The following is a 19,415-nucleotide window of genomic DNA, read 5'->3' on the forward strand; positions in this document are numbered from 1 at the left end:
AATCTTGTAAGAAAAAATGGGGAATCTAAAAGAATAGAATATTTGTTTTTCAGGTAAATTCAGTTCAAATATAACTTGGCCATTTGTGACATAAAAAAATAGCATTAATTGTGATGAAATTGGACATTTTTGAGCTGAAAACATAGTTCAAATGAACATCAACATGTTGCAACAGAACTGAAATCCTGTAAATTTGCATAACTTGCATTTACCAACACAAAGTTCCTTTGGGGATTCACTTATATTGATTTCTTTTGCACAAAGACATAAATAAAACCTCTAAGCAAATTTTAGCCGGTATGTATAGCACGCCAAATGCCATAAGAACTGGTCTGACATACAATGTGATTTCATGAGCTCAGTCTCTCAGTTTGGAAAATGAAATAAGACATACAGGGAAGCAAAATTTACAATGAACATTTAGTTGTTTTTTCTCAGTAGGCACTACGTCAATTGTTTTGAAACCAAACATATATTGATGTTATAATCATACCTAACACTATTATCCATACCTTTTCAGAAACTTTTGCCCATATGAGTAATCAGGAAAGCAAACGTCAAAGAGTGTGTGATTCGCTGAATGCACTCGTCACACCAAAGGAGATTTCAAAAATACAGTCTACTCTCGTTAAACCGCCCGCCGTTATACCGCCATTTCCGCCTATTGCCATACGCCAGCCCAGTTCCATGCACAAACAACACTTATACCATTGATTTCCCGACCGTTATACCGCCAGCGTGATTGCCATCGAGTACACATAAATTTTAACAATGCACTGAAACAAACGCGCCAGACGCTGATCGCGACAAGCTACGAGTAGGTCTACGGAACGGCCACTGTTCATTTATCGCAGAACACTCAGTAGGTCAGGATGTCGGGAAGAGGACGTGGGATTAAGCCAAAGCCTCAAGATGATGGGGTGTCATTTCCCGACACGGTATAATAATGCTTAAAATGTTTCCCCACTTTAAATGATCCCTTACAACATAACAGAATCAAGATTTATTAAGAAACGCAATTAGAACGGGTTAACGGAGGCAGCATAGACATCATATAGTAAAGACATGCACATTATGGACGCAACCCGTTGTAACGCCATTTTCGCTATACCGCCAATTTGGCCGTGAACGGAAGTTGGCGGTATAACGAGAGTAGACTGTAGTTGAAGTGTCCATAAAGACTGTTTATAATGTAAAGAAGAGAACGACTATGAGCAAAACTATTACGAGAAAGTCTGGAAGATACTATTAAAGAAGAATGGGAGAAGTTGTCACCCGAATATTTGAGGAACACTTGGGCAAGTTTCAGGAAGCGTGTGAAGGCAGTTATTGAGAAAGAAGGAGGACACATAGAATAAAAACATTTTCTATCATGTAAATTTTCTTGTGGCAAATAAATTCTCATGACTTTCAATAAACTAATTGGCCATACACTGTCTTTCAATCCCTGCCTCAAAATATTGTAAATTTTGCTTCCCCACCCTGTATCAGGCCATAAGTCTCAGGTATGAGTGACTCTGTTTGCTCAGTGTTATAGGAGTAAATACTCAGTACTAAGCAGCTGTGGCTCCTCCCTCCTGCCTCCACAGACACAGCTCATATGGTGCTATATTACAGGACATTTGAAAACTAATGAGAGTCAGAAGGTAAACATAAAGTTTTTTTGACACGTTCACACTCCCTTCCCTTCCCTCCTCCTTTACCGTCTCTTCCCTCCCCTTGCACTCAAACCATCCTCTATTTTTCTTCACTCTAATTAACAAGCCGGATGGTGATTAGCTATGAGCCAGCACTCCACACCCCTACGCCATCATCCAGACTCAGAGGTGTGTTTTCCTTGTGACTGAAACATGTGTTTAAAGCAGCTGTGTAGTCACAGACTGCTCTGAAGCAGTGAGGGGAAACATGCTCACAGTCTATAGCTGCTGTTCATACACAAAGTGACTGCAGGGTATAAACACACACTAGAGAAAGCTGTCATGTGTGCCCCAATCCACACAAACATCTGGGTTCATTTTCAGATATTTCCCCTTCTGAAATAGATACATACATAAACACAAGCTCTTGTTCTTCACACTTCCCTCATTGGATATACACAACGAAACTCATACTCAAAAAGCATCGTTATCTCACATTGTTTATCATTCATTCATGCATTTGACTCCATGTTCACACAAACACATTTACAAAGCATTGTTTGCATCTCATTGAAAGACGGTTGAACGTGTTTCACTGCGCCACAGAGATGGAAGGGTGGGAGAGAGATGGAGATAGAGACAAACAGAAAGCAAGCCCAGACATAAACAGATAGCCAGACGTCCATTTTGCCTTTGGGTTGGTGATTCAGAATACTAACAAGGTGTCTCAGCTCACACCCAGGGATAAAAGGTGCGATGTAGGGCAGAGCCAAGTGATGGCAGGGGAGGGATTATTTACCCTTGAAATCGGACTGGTGGCCTCCGGTGCTTCCAGAAATTTTGGGTTACATCACTGGCTGTAATAATATAATTTAAAAAAAAAAAAAGAAAAGAGCAAAAAATGAGTCATCCCAGGCCTATTCATTTTATGTGGAATCTCTAATAAGTGTTGAGGTTTTTTGTCTTTAAATTATTGCTCTGTTATTAAAATCTCAGATCAGATAGATGCTTTTGATGGCTGCCGTGTCAAGCTTTGATTGACAGGTCTCTGTGGATCCTGCCAAATCAGACATTTGGAGTTTTGTTTCATTTAATAAAACACTATCTCTACTGTAGCTGTGGTTTATACAGACTGGGTGAAAAGTAACTATGTTTATGTTTACGCATTTGGCAGACACTTTTTTCCAAAGCAACTTACAGGGAAAAAGCAATCAAACTAGGCATAGAATTTTTAGTATCACATGACATCGTGACGAAAACATGTTTTAAACAGACAACACTAATGGGGATTTCGTATTTTTTATTGTGTTATTTCACGAATTCAGAAAGTTCTCCATGATATCCCTGATGATGTCCTTCAGAAGGTTGGTAATTCCATCCCTGGTCGTTCGAGGAAACTGGTTGACGCTACCAGTGGTTACATTGAAATATGAAGATTTACTTTCATTTTCCCATGTAATAAAGAACATTTGTGTATCAATAAATTTGTAATACAAATATGGATTTTCTTACCAATTTTTAATGCCTAGTTACTTTTCACCCACCCTGTAGTTTCCACAAATGAGATATCATATTGCTCCGCCTCTTTTGTCCAAATATGGTCACTTCCGGCTCCACAAAACCCAACATGGTTATGACCAAATGTTATGTGCCAGGAGGTCTAGGGGGCTGACACGAGAACAAAGGAAGATGTTTCGGGTGAAGACCAAAAAAAAAAAAAGAATATGGAGAGCAGGTTGCTTGTAACAAAAAGGATTCGGAATTTATTTTACAATAAGAAAAAAAGCCAACAGTTATGTACAGCTGAATTACTTAAAAACTAATACAAAATTAATCAAATTACTGCATCGATGGACCCACTGGTCATCTTCATTGTGGTGGCTCCTGGATTTATAGGCTGTGGAATTATTAGCAGGTGTTTTCCATCAGCCAAACAGGAGGCGGAGCCAAGGAAAAAACAAGAAATAGCCCCAGCCTTAACACCAAATCACAACCTACAGACTTCAAAATGGCAGTTCGTAATGGTAGTCCTGTTCATAAAGAGCTGAAGTCCCGCCCCTTGCGGTTGTCTCCAATAGGATCTCATTTCAGAAAAAAATCGCATTACACTCACTGATGAGAGCCAAAATATATCATTTGATGTACTCATATGGCATTTGTCAGTTTAAAAGATAATTTTACAAGTGAAGAAAGTCACAGTTTGTGGTAAAATTACCATCAGCTGTGAAAATATGTAAATGTGAAAACTACACACCTGAAAGTCTCTGAGGTGGTGTTCAGATCTGTTCAGTCGCTCTAGATATAGAAGGGATTTTCACATCTTTTAATCCTTCTTCACCTCACTTTCAAAGACTGAGGTAAAATGTGCCAAAGCAGCATCCGTATTGGTGTTGGTGACGTGTATGGCATGCATCCATTGAGCTGTTAAACACAAAACTCAATGTTCCTTTATTACCTCTGCCAAGGAATAGTGGAGGTTATGTTTTCATAGGGGTTTGTTTGTTTGTTTGTTTGTTACCAAGATAACTCAAAAAGTTATAGATGGATTTGGATGAAATTTTCAGGAAATGTTGATCCTGGCACAAGGAAGAAATGATAAAATTTTGGTGGGGGGGGGCTGATCTGCCTTGACGGAGGTCTGTGTAATCTGAGTGCTTTTCTAGTTATCTTTGCAATGAATGACAACTTTCGTGCCTTGTATAATTATCTTTTAAAATCATACGTGTAAATAGTAGATAAATTAACAGCGGCTACAACAGAGGAGTCAGGACTATGGTTGTTGCTGTAGGTATTATTATAGTGTTTTTTTTGTTTGTTTTTTTTTGGCGGAGGTTATGTTTTCATCGGGGTTTGTCTGTCTGTTTGTTTGTTAGCAAGATAACACAAAAAGTTATGGATGGATTTGGATGAAATTTTCAGGAAATGTTGATTCTGGCACGAGGAACAAATGATTAAATTTTGGTGGTGTTGGTGATGATGGTGGTGACTGATCTGCCTCGGCAGAGGTCTGCACTCCCGGAGTGCTTTTCTAGTTGGTTTGTTTTTTAATTTAATCTTTTTTTTAACCAGGAGAAAAAAATCCTACTGAGATAAAGAACCTCTTTTACAAGGGAGTCCTGGCCAGGATAGGCAGCAGCAAATACAACGCACAGCTACAAGATTACACAGTTAAAACACAAATAACAGACGCATTTTACAAAAAATAGCTAGTAAAATAAAAACATTTACAAGTAGAGTAAGAAAAACAAGTGCAAGTTATGGAGTGGGCACTCAAAGAAATAAACATAGATAGTTTCCAGTCTTTGTGCAGCTGATTCCATGCATATGGTACAGATTAAACCCCAGATAAAAGCCCTTTGACCCTGCTCTTTACGGGTGAATGGAACAGAAAGCACTGAGCAGTCATTTATACGGAGTAAATACACATCAGAATTTCTCCTCGCAATTAATGTGCAAATGTAGACAGGCAAGAGGCCAAGCATTGCCTTATATATAAACATGCACCAATAGATTATCCTTCTGGTGCACAGACCAGGCCATCCTACCTAAGAGTATAACCCACAGAGGTGAGTCAACACTTTACAGTTGGTAATGAACCTCAGAGAAGCAACAAGGTAAACAGAAGCATCCATGTATAAAACATCTCCATAATCCAACACAGATAAAACAAGTTGTAGCAACTAGCTGCTTTTTTGTATTAAAAGCTTGATTTGTAATAGTGTTACCACTGTAGAGAAGGAGATGGAAGACACTGAAGAACTTGGGAGTGAGTAGAGGTATTTACTTGAAAAAATGACTGGAGTCCTCTACATAGAAATCAGGAACATCCAAAATGAACAGTTAGAAATGGAGTACCTTAATCCATAAAGAACCAAATATCCACCGGCGACCAAAACCATCTGTTGATTTAAACGGTTTAATAACTTCTGATTCACTAAACCAGTGTTTTTCAACCTTGGGGTCGGGACCCTATGTGGGGTCGCCTGGAATTCAAATGGGGTCACCTGAAATTTCTAGTAATTGATAAAAATAAAAAACTTACTAAAAAAAAATATGGTGAGTTTAGAGTGACAATCACTACATAAAAGACATGACAAACTGTGAAGCTGAAACTGAAGCACTGTGGTACTGTTTATCTGTCAAATGTTCATTGTGATTGGTTTCAGATGCTGTAGCTCTTTTATAATTCATAGTTTTTGTTTGTTCAGTATTAATTGTCAGCCTTGTAAATCCAAGCTGGACTGACCAAGGAAAATCAAATTCTCACTTTGTGCAGTAATCTACACCTGGCTTTTCTGCCTCCGTCCATAATAATATACATTATATAGAATAAATATCATCTAAAATTAATGTTTATTTGCAATATAGTATAGCAAACTATTACATGACCAAAAACAAATTAATTTTAGAGAAAATAATGTCTCTGTTTTGAATGTCTGGGGTCACCAGAAATTTGTGATGTTAAAATGGGGTCACGAGTTGAAAAAGGTAGGGAAACACCGCACTAAACCTATCACAACATGTTAATAATTGGTGTAAAATGCAGTTTATCATCTTTTCATGGTCATCAGATATGACCCATTTGGATGTTCAGAGGCTCCATAATGAACATGGAAACACCGTCATCTTCTACAACATTGATTCACCAGTAAAACATGGAGTTGGAAATGTCTGGTATGTTCAGTTAATGATATATTTTACGAAAAAAAAGTCAGTTTCTCTCCAGTTTTCTCTGTTTTTGCTATAATAACCCTCAAATGTAATCTCAGCATGATGATTAAAATACATGATTACTCAATTAATTATTGAAAAACACCTGATTTTCACTCAAAAAAATGCAAAATAGATAGGATGATATTATGATAAATGGTGATAAATCATTTAAGAAAGGTTAAATAGAGAGAAAACTTAATTTGGGAACTGCCATAAAAGTAGCAGGGGGTCTTTTTGGGTTAAAGTCAACTCTACACATGTCCATAAATATCTCAGAAAAGCTTTAGATGCCCTATTTTCAGTGAGTTCCATTTGCATGTTGACTAGTCCAGCATATGTTAATATCATTTTAATTTTGGCTGTTAGATAAATACATGTGTCAATACACCAGCTTGTTCTGGGATTGTCTCTTACTTTAAACCCCTCTCCCACTGTGGCCTGACTTAATTTCTCCCTGACAAAGGCGGCTCTAATTTGGTAATTAATCTGATATCTTTGCATTAGTCATTTGGACTGCTGCTTTACGCATCATATGGCATGTTCTTTTGCATATTCCATTTTACTCTAAAGTGTTCAGTCATATTTAATGGTCTATCTCTGCTGTGATTGATGATAACTCACAAATAGATATTCTTTTGCATATTTTCTTCAAACTCTTTATTTCAATTTAATTTATGTTGGTTTTTTAGGATCATGAAAATTTAAGGAACACTATTCAGCATGGAAATAGAGCATACAATTTATTTAATATAATGAAAGTAATGAATTCAGCTTCTCTGACTGATTAGTATAGTTGATGTTGTACTATAGAGCTGCACTTTTTAAGATCCAGACTACAAAAAAAGGCTCTTTTTGTTGATCATCGTTCTATTGTTCTTTTGTCTGTACTTCTTTCTTGATTTAGAGCCGTGTAACTTGATGTAATTCTGTGCATCAGTACAATATGTGTTGAAAAGCAGAGGGTCAAGAATACCAAGGCATTACATTACTTCATGGATCATATTTTCAGACTGATTAAATTCTTTGGTTGCCTGAACATGCACTATAGAGATTTTGCATTTTGCTTAATACTTTGAAATGAAACATAGGCTGAGGTTCAGGGATTCAGAGAATTTAATTTAAAGGTGTTTCATACATCAGATGATGAGTCATTACTATTTAAAGGCACAGTTAGAGGAGTTATTACTCCCTCATACAACAAAATTAGCATTTCAAAGATCATGCCCTGCAGCTCGACAGGGTTACTGATCACTATGAAATAGTGAAATTGAAATGTAGTCCACTTATCAATTATGATAATTAAATGTTGGCATTTGATGCTTCTACATTTACATGATCTGCAAAAAGCTGCAGCCCATAATACACAGGGATGGGCAGTGTTTTATTTTTGAATGTATATTTGATTGAAGTGATGAGTACAGCTTCATATTTTGTATAAAAATACCTCATTGTTTTGTATTTTTGTACTTTAAAAATACTGTAAAATACTCTGTGTGAGACATCAATGTAATGACATTACAAACGTACAACCCACATAGAAACCAAGATTAAACTGGTGCTTAATTTACCCTGATGTGTTGAGAACTGAACACCCAAAAAGTGGAAAGTGAATAAACATAAGTAATGTATGTGACTTATTTCTATATGAATTACAATAACAGAAATATCTTCATGTTGTTGCTATTGTTCTGTCGTTCTTAAAAAGTTTAGTTTAATTTTTTTTTATAGACCTAGACTAAGGCCCTGTCCCAAGCCCGGATTAGCCATATGGGCAACTGGGCAATTGCCCAGGGGCCCGCAACCTCTGAAGGGCCCTGGGTAGCTCGGGCATAACGAAAATATCTGGTTTCTTATTTATTTTTTGTGAAGATGGAGGACACTTCCCTCTCTTTCTAATGTAGTGGATCAATTTTAGATTTTACTGATGCTAATGTGTTTTGTTTTCATATCATCATATGCAAGTGAGTGGCCTTGACAAGAGGCTATAGTGGTGCACTTGTAGTTCTACAAGTATTTACACATTTGTACATCAAAATGCATTTGATGATAGTTAGATATTGAAGTATGGGGTATATTTACATATATTCCTGGAACTTATTCTGTATTTTGCCAGATTATAGGGATCCTGGGGTTGTGATGATGGGGCCCTTGAATATTGTTGCCCCGGGTACAATGAAGTGTTAATCTGGCCCTGCCCTGTCCATATGATGATGGTTTCGGTCGTATCTGCTAAAGTTTTGTATCGGATAGGCCTTTTGTCCACACGAAAACGGCATTTTTCAGAGACTGAAATCACAACTTTTTGAAACCAGGTCCCAGAGTGGATACATCTGAAAATGTCAGTTTCGCGCCTTAGTCTGTACGACCAAACTGCATCTTTTCTAAAGTCATAGCCCCACCTCTAACTTTTCACCCTGGAATCAAGAAACCACTTCACAACAACAATAACATTGGCGGACTACAGAGTAGTGCTCGAGCTACAACTGCTGTTGAGCTTATTGGAAATATTGAATCCAAATCTTTTACTCTTTCATTACAATGAGTAACAACCAACCATAACTAACAATATTAATTATATGATCTTGGATCTACTGCAGAGAGGGGCAACCAGGAAGAAATATTGGATAACACTCGGTAGAACCAAGTAAACTTTATGCGCATGCTCCTCATCAACTTCTCCATTTTTTGCGAGAGCATTACAACGCCACATACAGGCCTGGCATTTGTACTACATTGTTTTCATTCATTTTCAGTGGTTTCATGTGGACGCAGATATTTCCTGACATGATTCTGTGTTTATGGAGCATTTTTTGACAACGACAAAGAAAAAGATCTGATAGGAAAAGATCCAGTTTCATGTGGACATGGCCTAAGATTAGGCTAAATATTTAACCTGAAGGCTATTGTTAGCTAACTCTAATAGCAGCTTTCACCTGTTAACGCATGCTTGCCATCTTCTAATTCATATTTTTTGTTATGTACAAGCAGAAAGCATTGTATATGATAAGTTATTCACTGCTTGAATCCTAATTTACTGGTAGAAGTTGTGCACAAACAAATGTATTTTTTGTCCAGTGGATAAACTATGAATCTGTATTGTGATTATAATACAGTTAAAATACTGAAAATGGATAAAATTTCATTTTGTTGAACCCTTAAAGACCCACCAGCCACCAGCAACCAAAAGCATCTGCTGATCTAAACTGTTTAATAACTTCTGAACCGCTAAACCTATCAAAACATGTAAATAATTGTTGAGCTATTTGGATGTTCAGACATCTTCTACAACACTGATTCACCAGTAAAACCCACAGCGTTGCATCAATGACAGTGGATGGAAATACTTGGTTTGTGTTCAGTTAATGATATATTTTACTAAAAAAGTCAGTTTTTCTACAGTTTTCTCTGTTTTTGCTTTAATAACCCTCAAATGTAATCTCAGCATGATGATTAAAGTACATGATTAGTCCATTAAATATTAAAAAATAGCTGATTTTCACTGAAAAAAAGAAAAATAAAGAGGATAATATTATAATAAATGATGATAAATCATTTAAGAAAGGTTAAATAGAGAGAAATCTGCCATAAAAGTAACACTAGATCTTTATGGGTAAAAGTCAGCTCTACGCAAGGATTTCCATTAATAATGTCCATAAATATCAGTGGATGGAGACATGTTTTCATGTTCAGTTATTGATATCTTTGCTGAAAAAGTCACTTTTTCTTCAGTTTTCTCTGTTTTTGATATAAACACCCTTAACTTGAATCTGAGTTTACATGAACATCTACACGATCTATAAATGAAATATAGGAAAATACATGATTTACACAGAAAAACCTCAAAATACAGAGGATAGCAAGATAAGATAAGATAAGATAAGATAAGATAAGATAAGATAAGATAAGATAAGATAAGATAAAATATTCCTTTATTGATCCCACAATGGGGAAATTCACAGTGTTGTCAGCAGCATAAAACATACATAGACATACACATACACATAAAAACAAACAGTCATATAAATTTGAATAAAAAAGTGTTTAAAAGGAGAGTGCAAATATTGTTTGATATGATGTAGTGCAAATACATCATATCTCTAAACTTTAATCTGAGCTTGTATGAACATGTACACGATCAGTAAATGAAATATAGGAAAATACAGGATTTACACAGAAAAACCTCAAAATACAGAGGATAATGTTGTAATAAATGGTGATAAATCACTTAAGAAAGGTAAAATATAGAGAAAAAACATATTTTAGAACTGCCACAAAAGTAGCACTTGGTCTTTATGGGTTAAAACAAACCTGACTTCTAACTTCAAATGTTACTGAGCTTTGAAAATAATAAATCAGGAAACCATTACGAGGCATTAAGAAGACTTGCTTGAACATGAGTTACTTCACAACATTTATCCGAGAAGCCATAAGGATATATTAGGATCTCAGCTGTAAGAGATGGTTCTAGATATTGATCAGTCGTCTGAGTAGTTTATGGAACGTCTTGTTGGGCAGACTCACAGACACCGTCCACTTTATCAGCTCACCTAGTCCACTGATGAAGGAATACATCAAATAGACTGTTAGATAAAAGCTTCGTAAAGAGTCCATGCCCCCTCAAACAACTATTTTCACAGTAGTAGTTTATTTTGATATATTTATACGTCAGGTATTTCATATTTCATTTTACATTTTGATGTTTTTGTGCCCATCCCTGATAATACACAATATAAAAGCAATGTACAATGCAATTTTTTTTTTACCTGCCTCAACCATACTTGAAAAATATTCACTATCATTCTTCCATACCTAAATTATGGTGCAGAAATATGGGGAAACAGCTACTATTCAAATATTCAACCTATCTTTTTCTTCAAAAAAACCCCAAAAAACTGCATAACACTTACGCAGATTTTTATGCACCAACAAACCCTATTTTTACAGAGCTTAATGTACTGAAAATGCATGATCTTGATGACCTTAATGCAGTGGTAGTGATGTACAAGGCACATAATAATCTTCTCCCTCCTTACATTCAGGAGATGTTTGACTGTAGGAAAAGTCAGTATAGCCTCAGAGGAACTGGCATTTTTAAAAAAGCTAAGGCAAGAACAAATAAAAAAAGTAGATGTATTTCCGTTAGGGGGGTTAAACTTTGGAATGGCCTGGAAGATTGATTAAAACAGTCTAAAAGAATTAAAACTTTTAAAAAGATGTACAAATTAACTATTATTCAAAAATATAGAGCTCAGGATTGACTAAAGACATTATTTATTTAAAAGACTAGGATTAATATTGGTAGTTGAGATAAAGACATGATTTACCTGAATTAAATTAAATATGTATTCACTACTGTTGTATATTTAGCAATGATTACATTGAAAATTTTGTTTGTTTTCTTGTGGAAACATTGTGTTAATTGTAAATAGGGTTAGGCAAAATAAGTGTTTATTTCAGCCTAAATCAGTGGTTCCAAACCTTTTTTGGCTCGTGACCCCATTTTAACAACATACATTTCTGGCGACCCCTGACACGTCAAAACGGAGACTTTTTTTTTTTTTTTTTTTTGCTAAAATTAATTTGTTTTTGATCATGTAATAGTTTGCTATACTATGTTGCAAATAACCATTAATTTTAGATGACATTTATATATCATTAACTGAACATAAACCAAGCATTTCCACTTCCATGGGTTTTACTGGTGAATCAGTGTTATAGAAGATGACAGTGTTTCCATGTTCATTATGGAGCCTCTGAATGACCAAATGGGTCATATCTGATGAACTTGACAAGATGATAAACTGCATTTTATACCAATTATTTACATGTTTTGATAGGTTTAGTTCAGTGGTTCCCAACCTTTTTTGGTTCATGACCCCATTTTAACATCACAAATTTCTGGTGACTCCAAACATTCAAAACGGAGACTTTTTTTTTTCTTGCTAAAATTAATTTATTTTTGATCATGTAATAGTTTGCTATACTATGTTGCAAATAAACATTTATTTTAGATGATATTTAGTCTATATAATGTATATTATTACGGACGGAGGCAGAAAAGCCAGGTGTAGATTACTGCACAAAGTGAGAATTTGATTTTCCTTGGTCAGGATATGTACAGTCAGTCCAGATTGGATTCACAAGGCTGACAATTAATACTGAACAAACATGAATTCAAACTATGAATTATGAAAGAGCTGCAGCATCTGAAACTGACCACAATGAACATTTGACAGATAAACAGTACCACAGTGCTTCAGTTTCAGCTTCACAGTTTGTCATGTCTTTTATGGATTGGATTGTCTCTGTCAACTCACCATATATTTTATATTAGTAAGTTTTTATTTTTATTTTTTATCAATTACTAGAAATTTCAGGCGACCCCATATGACTTCCAGGCGACCGCACGTGGGGTTCCGACCCCAAGGTTGAAAAACACAGGCCTAAACCCTTTCGGTCGCATTGTATATGGAACAATGGATATGTAGTTTTTGTTTGTTGCTTAAAATAACACTAGGTTACAAAAAAATGTTTTTTGCAAGTTGTCTAGGTTTTTTCAACTGAATTAGGACCATTTTGCACCGCTAAATCCAAAAATGACATATGTTTTTCTCAATCAGGTCAGGTTTTTTTTTTGCCAATTTGATTTTGAAAAATTTGATCTTCTCACAAAATTGATTAAATTTTTGTGACTTTATCAGTTGATTTTTTTATATAATTCTCACCCAAAATAGGTTTTAAGAGAAAAAAAATCATTTTCTAACACGATTCCTGTTAGGTACAATGTGTATTCACCGCAGATGTAGCAGAATACGTAAGGCTTATTTTTGCAAGATCTTCTAGTCGAAGCCATTTCATTCACCTGTAATATTAAAAAAAAAAACATTAATCATAAATTGGCAAAAGTAAAATCTTCAGAACTCATTTATTGCAAGAACTATGAAAGAATTTTGTATCATATGATGTGAAAATGCCCATAAATGTAAGCAAAAATGTTAAAAACCCAATATGTAGCATAGTTCAGAAAGTTGACCTGATTGAGCAAAATGAATGTGATTTTTGGATTCAGCACACCAAAATTATCCTAAATCAGCTCAAAAAACTTAAACAACTAGAAGCACTCGGAGAGCGCAGACCTCCGCCAAGGCTGATCAGTGGCCCCCCCTGTGGGCCCCCCCCCCACGCCAAGGAGGTTATGTTTTTGCCAGGGTTTGTTTGTTTGTTTGTTTGTCTGTCTGTTTGTCTGTCCGTTAGTGTGCAACATAACTCAAAAAGTTATGGACAGATTTTGATGAAATTTTCAGGGTTTGTTGGAAATGGGCCCCCCCACCCCCGATCACCACCAAAATTTAATCATTTCTTCCTTATCCCATTTCCAACAAACCCTGAAAATTTCATCCAAATCTGTCCATAACTTTTTGAGTTATGTTGCACACTAACGGACAGACAAACAAACAAACAAACAAACCCTGGCAAAAACATAACCTCCTTGGCGGAGGTAATAAATTTGTTGTTGACCAGTGTAATTAACGACTCAATAAACTTAACTACTACTACTTCTACTACGACTACTGTGTGGCATTAGATAACAATTGAAACTAGAAAAGCACTCGGAGAGTCCAGACCTCCGCCAAGGCAGATCAGCCCCCCCCACCACCACATTTGTTCCTTGTGCCAGTATCATCAGCATAGCCTGAAAATTTAATGAAAATCCATCTGTAACTTTTTTGAGTTATCTTGCTAACAGACAAAGAAACAAACAAACAGACAAACTCCAATGAAAACATAACCTTAGTCGTTACACTTAGCGGAGGTAATAATTAATTTTCTTTGTTGGGAATGGCCATAATGCATTGCAGAGGAGCAATGAGAGATAAATATACAGAGCTGAGACGTGCAGAACCAACGGAACTAAAACTGCAGCTTGAAATCTTAAAAGCGCGAGCTATGACTTTCACAGTTTTCACTCTCTGTCTTAACCAACAACTTGTTATCTCCACTTCGCAGTTTTGTTTTAGCTCGCTCGTTGTTGCTCGTCGTTGTTACTCGCTTTTTTCACACTTTCAGGTCAAGCCAGACGGAGAAACACAAAGTGGTTCACTATTGTCTTGTCACTCATCTAATACAAGTGTGACACTAGCGGAAGTATGGTGGACAGATATTGATGGATATGAGCGGGTGTAAATCCCCACAGTTTACCTACAATATGTCATCGACTGGTAGAATGGAGAAAATATAGACAATTCTGACATATCGCTCACTCATGTACAAGTTTATGTTGAAACAGACACATCAAAGTAAACCCCCCCCCATTGTCTCCCCTAAGCCTTCAAAGAGCTGGAGGAATGGATCAGCCTACTGAATGTGCTCACAGTATGGCCACTGTTCAAGGTACTGTAGGAATAAAAACACCTAAATTCTTTTTGAAGCAAAAACTATTCAGGGATCTGCCAAAAGAGCAGAAAAGTCCGAGCAGAAACTCTGAACTTTGTATTTCTGTATCTGATTTTTTGTGCCGTTTTGAAATATTCAAGCATTTTTTTTATTCGTAGAAGTGGAGGTGCATTTACTTATTCATTCATTCAAGTTTTTATTACACCTCGACGAATCATTGAGGACATGCCCTCATTTTCACCGACACGGAGAAGTACAATTAAACCGGAATAAATACATAAAAAATGATAGCAAAACAACAAATGAAAAATAACGGAACGCAGCTGAAGACATTTACATCCTAAAGTGTAATTTGTGATCATATTGTAAACTGACCTTTGGGTTTATTTGGGTTTTTATGCATGTGGTAAAATGTTCCACGTGTGTGAATTACAGATGAATTATTAACATCTAGAGTGTTGTAGTTATGGGTATTTAGGAGAATATATTTGCAGAAATTAAATGTAATATTCCTAATTGTTTTCAGTTATTTAATTATGCCTTTTGTTACTTTCAAATGAACCGTTTATTTCTACAGATGGTGTGGATCGCTACCATGTTGTGCTGCCATGTTTCTGTAATAGCTGTTAACTGACATTTTTTCATTTTACGGAGGATTGCTTCTAGCACCAAGGTGTATTTCCATTTATTACTATATTTAAGTGTCAGGGTTTCTACAGGTTTTTACAAGATAAATTTAAGACTTTTTTTTTTTTTACTTAACCTTTTATTGGTTTTTCAACAAACAAACAAAAAGAGGCCAATACTTTGACTTACATATCAATATAGATACCTGCAGAAAGTGCGTAGAAATAAAATAAAATAAATAAATGAATAAATAAAAATTACAACGGAAGAGGGAGGTGAGGTGAGGGTGCAAAGGATAAAATTAACAAAATCACAGACCATTCATGTTGCTCCAGTTTGTCTCAAGTCTCTGGGGAGTGCAGAGATTTTACGAATACTGTCCATTATGTCCTTCCACAGTTGTTGTTCCTTATTACGCATTTCTGAAAGATTCGACGCAACTCCCTCCATAGAGATCATCTCCAGAAATGTATGAAGCCAAAGTCCCTCTGTCAGGTGATCGACATCCTTCCAGTTACTTTTTAAGACTTTTTTAAGACTACTAAAACAGAATTTAATGCTCATTTCACAGCCTATTTCACAGCCATACTGGTAAAAATTCATGATAATGTTGATTATTTCATTTCAATGGGATCCGTCAGTGGGTGGAGTGTATTAGATAGACAGCAAGTGAACGTACAGTCCTTGAAGTAGATGTGTTGGAAACAGCAAAATGGGCAAGAGTAGGGATCTGATGGAGAAATAACTATGGTCAAATCACTGGGTCAGAGCATCTCCAGATCTTGTTCATTCCCAGGGTAAAGTGGTTAGAACCGACCAAAAGTAACTAAAGAACAACAACCAAGTATAACATTATCACCACCTGTCTAATATTGTGTAGGTTACGGTTTTTCCATGCAAACAGCTCTGACATGAGGCCTAGACTCCACCAGACCTCTGAAGGTGTACTGTGGTATCTGGACCAAGACCTTAGCAGTAGATTCCTGAAGTCCTGGAAATAGAGGTGGACCTTCATGGATCAGATTTAAGGTTCATTTATGTTTGCCATATGTACGTAAACAGGTACGTCCGTTTCTAAGGTTGTCAAGCGTCACTGCTGTCACACTTCCATTGCGTTCGAATGTGTGTTTCTCAATCAGTCCACCAGAGGGCAGTGCTCTTAATTAACATACTTGCGGAATACCACAAAGAAGAGTGAAGATTTTAAAAGAAAGTCAATAACAAAACGAACATGGTGACGACAGAGGAGGTTTTACCAATGTTGATATCAAAAAGGGTAGTTGTAAATATGTTGGTCGTTTTTCCCTAACTCATACTGTCGTTCTTTGAAAAGTACTGCTATATGTGGAAATTATTCTCCTCAAATCTCAACACTGCCTCCATGGTTCCCGGTGGTACTGCTCCGTATTCTCCGTTGGGGTTTGCATCTGCAGTCTCCCGGAGAATGGACAGAATCACGGTGGTGATCCACTAGCAAGTGTCACGAACTTCGCCCAGCAGTACCCCTATTCATTTCTATGGGGCATGTCCAACACTTCCACGAAGCATTCTGGGTATGTGGTGCGACCAAACTGATGGTTTTGTCGCTTCAAAAAGTTGAGCAATACCCAATTTTATGCAAATACATCTGTCCGAGGCACTGTGCCGCTTCAGTCACGCCTATCTACAAACGGAAACCCCTACAACAAACATCCTGAAGGAAGGTAGTGGTGCGGTTGGGTACTGCGGTGCGGAGTTCGTGACTTGTGCTAGTGGATCACCAGCGTTACACATGTACGCAGACTGCTCCGTCCATATCTGTCTGACTTTTTTACATAGAGCATAAATGAACCCTTATTTGTCCAACACCTCCCACAGAACATCAATGGTTCTGAGATTGGGATGTCTTTCCTTAGTCTATTTGTGGTCAGTACGAACCACTGCAGACCAGGGACACCCAAAAGTTGTGAAGATGCTCTGACCCAGTCATCACTGATACAATACAGGGTGAGTCAGAAAAAAACGCTCTTTCCATTTAAAGAAATTGTACTGCTAAAACGGAAACACTGATTTTTCTTTTGACCATACAGTCATATTGATGTGGTTATTGAGCATGTCTGATGATGTAGTCATAGATTTATTGCATTGCATAAGAGAGAGAAGGTCCATTGTTTATTGGGCACTGAAATACCTGCCAACACAATGTATGCCACAGTGAACAAACTTGAAATTGACAACAATTACAGGAGTCGGGGCTTTGCTTTCACACTCAGGACATAGGCCTACATGACAGTGCCCAGGGAGTTTTCATCATGGCAAGACCACAGTTTACAGATGTGCATAGAGCTTTCATGGTGACAAAAGTCTGCGAAACTGGTAGCGTCCAAGAAACCATCCGGCAGTTCCAAGACCTTGTGGGGGTATCTTAAAAACCGTGTGTATCAGACTGTTCCACAAACTCTTCAGGAACTCCGAAATCGCATCACGGCTGAAATCCAAGCCCTACAACGAACACGAATGGCGAGAAGAGCTGTGTTAGAGATGCGACAACGAGCACAGATTTGCATCGATCTGACTGGTAGCCAGGTTGAAGGTCGTGCCGGACGACTTCGTTGAGACAAAACATTTTGATGGCGAGTAAACATGCTGTGATGGTTGACAATTTTAATTTCATTCACGGTGGCATAAACTGTGTTGGCAGATATTCCGGTGCACAATAAACAATGGACATTCCCTCTGTTATGCTATGCCATAAATCAATGATTCAATCGCCAGACATGCTCCATAACCACATCAATATGACTGTATAATCAAAAGAAAAATAAGCATTTCCATTTCAGTGGTACAATTTCTTTAAATGAAAAGAGTGTTTTTTCTGACTCACCCTGTATAGACCTGGTCGAAGTCACTCAGTTCCTAATGTTTGTCACTTTGCTGCTTCCAACACGTCAGCTTCAAGGACTAAATGGTTGTTTCTGAATACGTGTTCTTGTCTGTTCTCGCGTTCTCTTGAAACGTCATCACTCACTGTCCCAATTGCAAGTTCACATAAACCAAGAACACATGGAATACCCAGATGTTGTTCCAACTACAGATAGACTTGCGTTCTTAGGAAGTCCATTCTCTGAGACCGTTCCTACCAAGACCGTACTCGGCGAGTTCACAAGACCGTACTCTGCGTTCTTGGTATTGAGAAACGGCCAGTGTTCACTAGCTGCCTGATATATCCAACCCAGAGAAAGGCACCATTGTAATGAAATCATCAATATTATTACCACTTGTCCTGTCAGTGCTTATAATGTTATGGCTGATCGGTGCATCCCTTAACTAAAAACCCCAAAACAAATAAAACAAGCAATATCTGCAATGAGTACCTCTGTGTTTTTTGCAGTCCCCTATGTGATGGTGGGGGGATTATTTGGTTGGCTGCAATCTACAACTTCACTTTAAGATACCACTAAATATCACACACTGAACACTTCAATGATTTCTAAAACAGATAGGAAACACATGTCCGATCTTTAATACATATTGTACACATGTTACGTGACCATATGGTTGCGTTTGCAGCATAAAGGATGTGACTAAAATATTTCCGCAACCGTAGCCAGACTTCAAATGTCATAATTTCTGTGGAGATATTTATGACAGTTGCAGTGGGATCTGCGGGCATCAACAGCACAGGGATATTTGTTTGATGATGAAGGCAAATATCTGGACTGTGCCAGGACTTTGTTTATATGAGTGTTCCAACTATGGCAGCTTCCTCTTCACTGTAGATTTGGCGTTGTCTGCATCACGCCAAGTACTCTCCATCCCAGTACCCCGTTTTCTTCCACTGGGACCTGGCATTCCTGTCAGTCATGTGCTATCAGTGAGGCTGCAGGCGCTACTCAGGCCTGCCCAACTATCTTCCCATTCCTCTCTTTTTCTTCTCGCCCCACCCTCTCGACAGTTTCTGTGTATCTCCCTCCACCACCTCAGTCCTCAGTGAGCACTCTACTTTTTACCAACCATTCAGTCTTCTTCTCCTTCTAGGTTTCTTGTTCTCAACTTTCCTTATCT

General features: G+C 37.3%; 1 protein-coding gene across 2 annotated transcripts in view; it reads left to right on the forward strand.

The window, feature by feature from the left end:
- Nucleotides 1–19,415, forward strand: part of nrg3b (neuregulin 3b) — a 455,978-nt gene that overhangs the window by 368,974 nt on the left and 67,589 nt on the right. The window lies entirely within an intron of this gene.

Source organism: Sphaeramia orbicularis, chromosome 19, assembly GCF_902148855.1.
Source record: "Sphaeramia orbicularis chromosome 19, fSphaOr1.1, whole genome shotgun sequence".
Lineage (NCBI taxonomy): Eukaryota > Metazoa > Chordata > Actinopteri > Kurtiformes > Apogonidae > Sphaeramia > Sphaeramia orbicularis.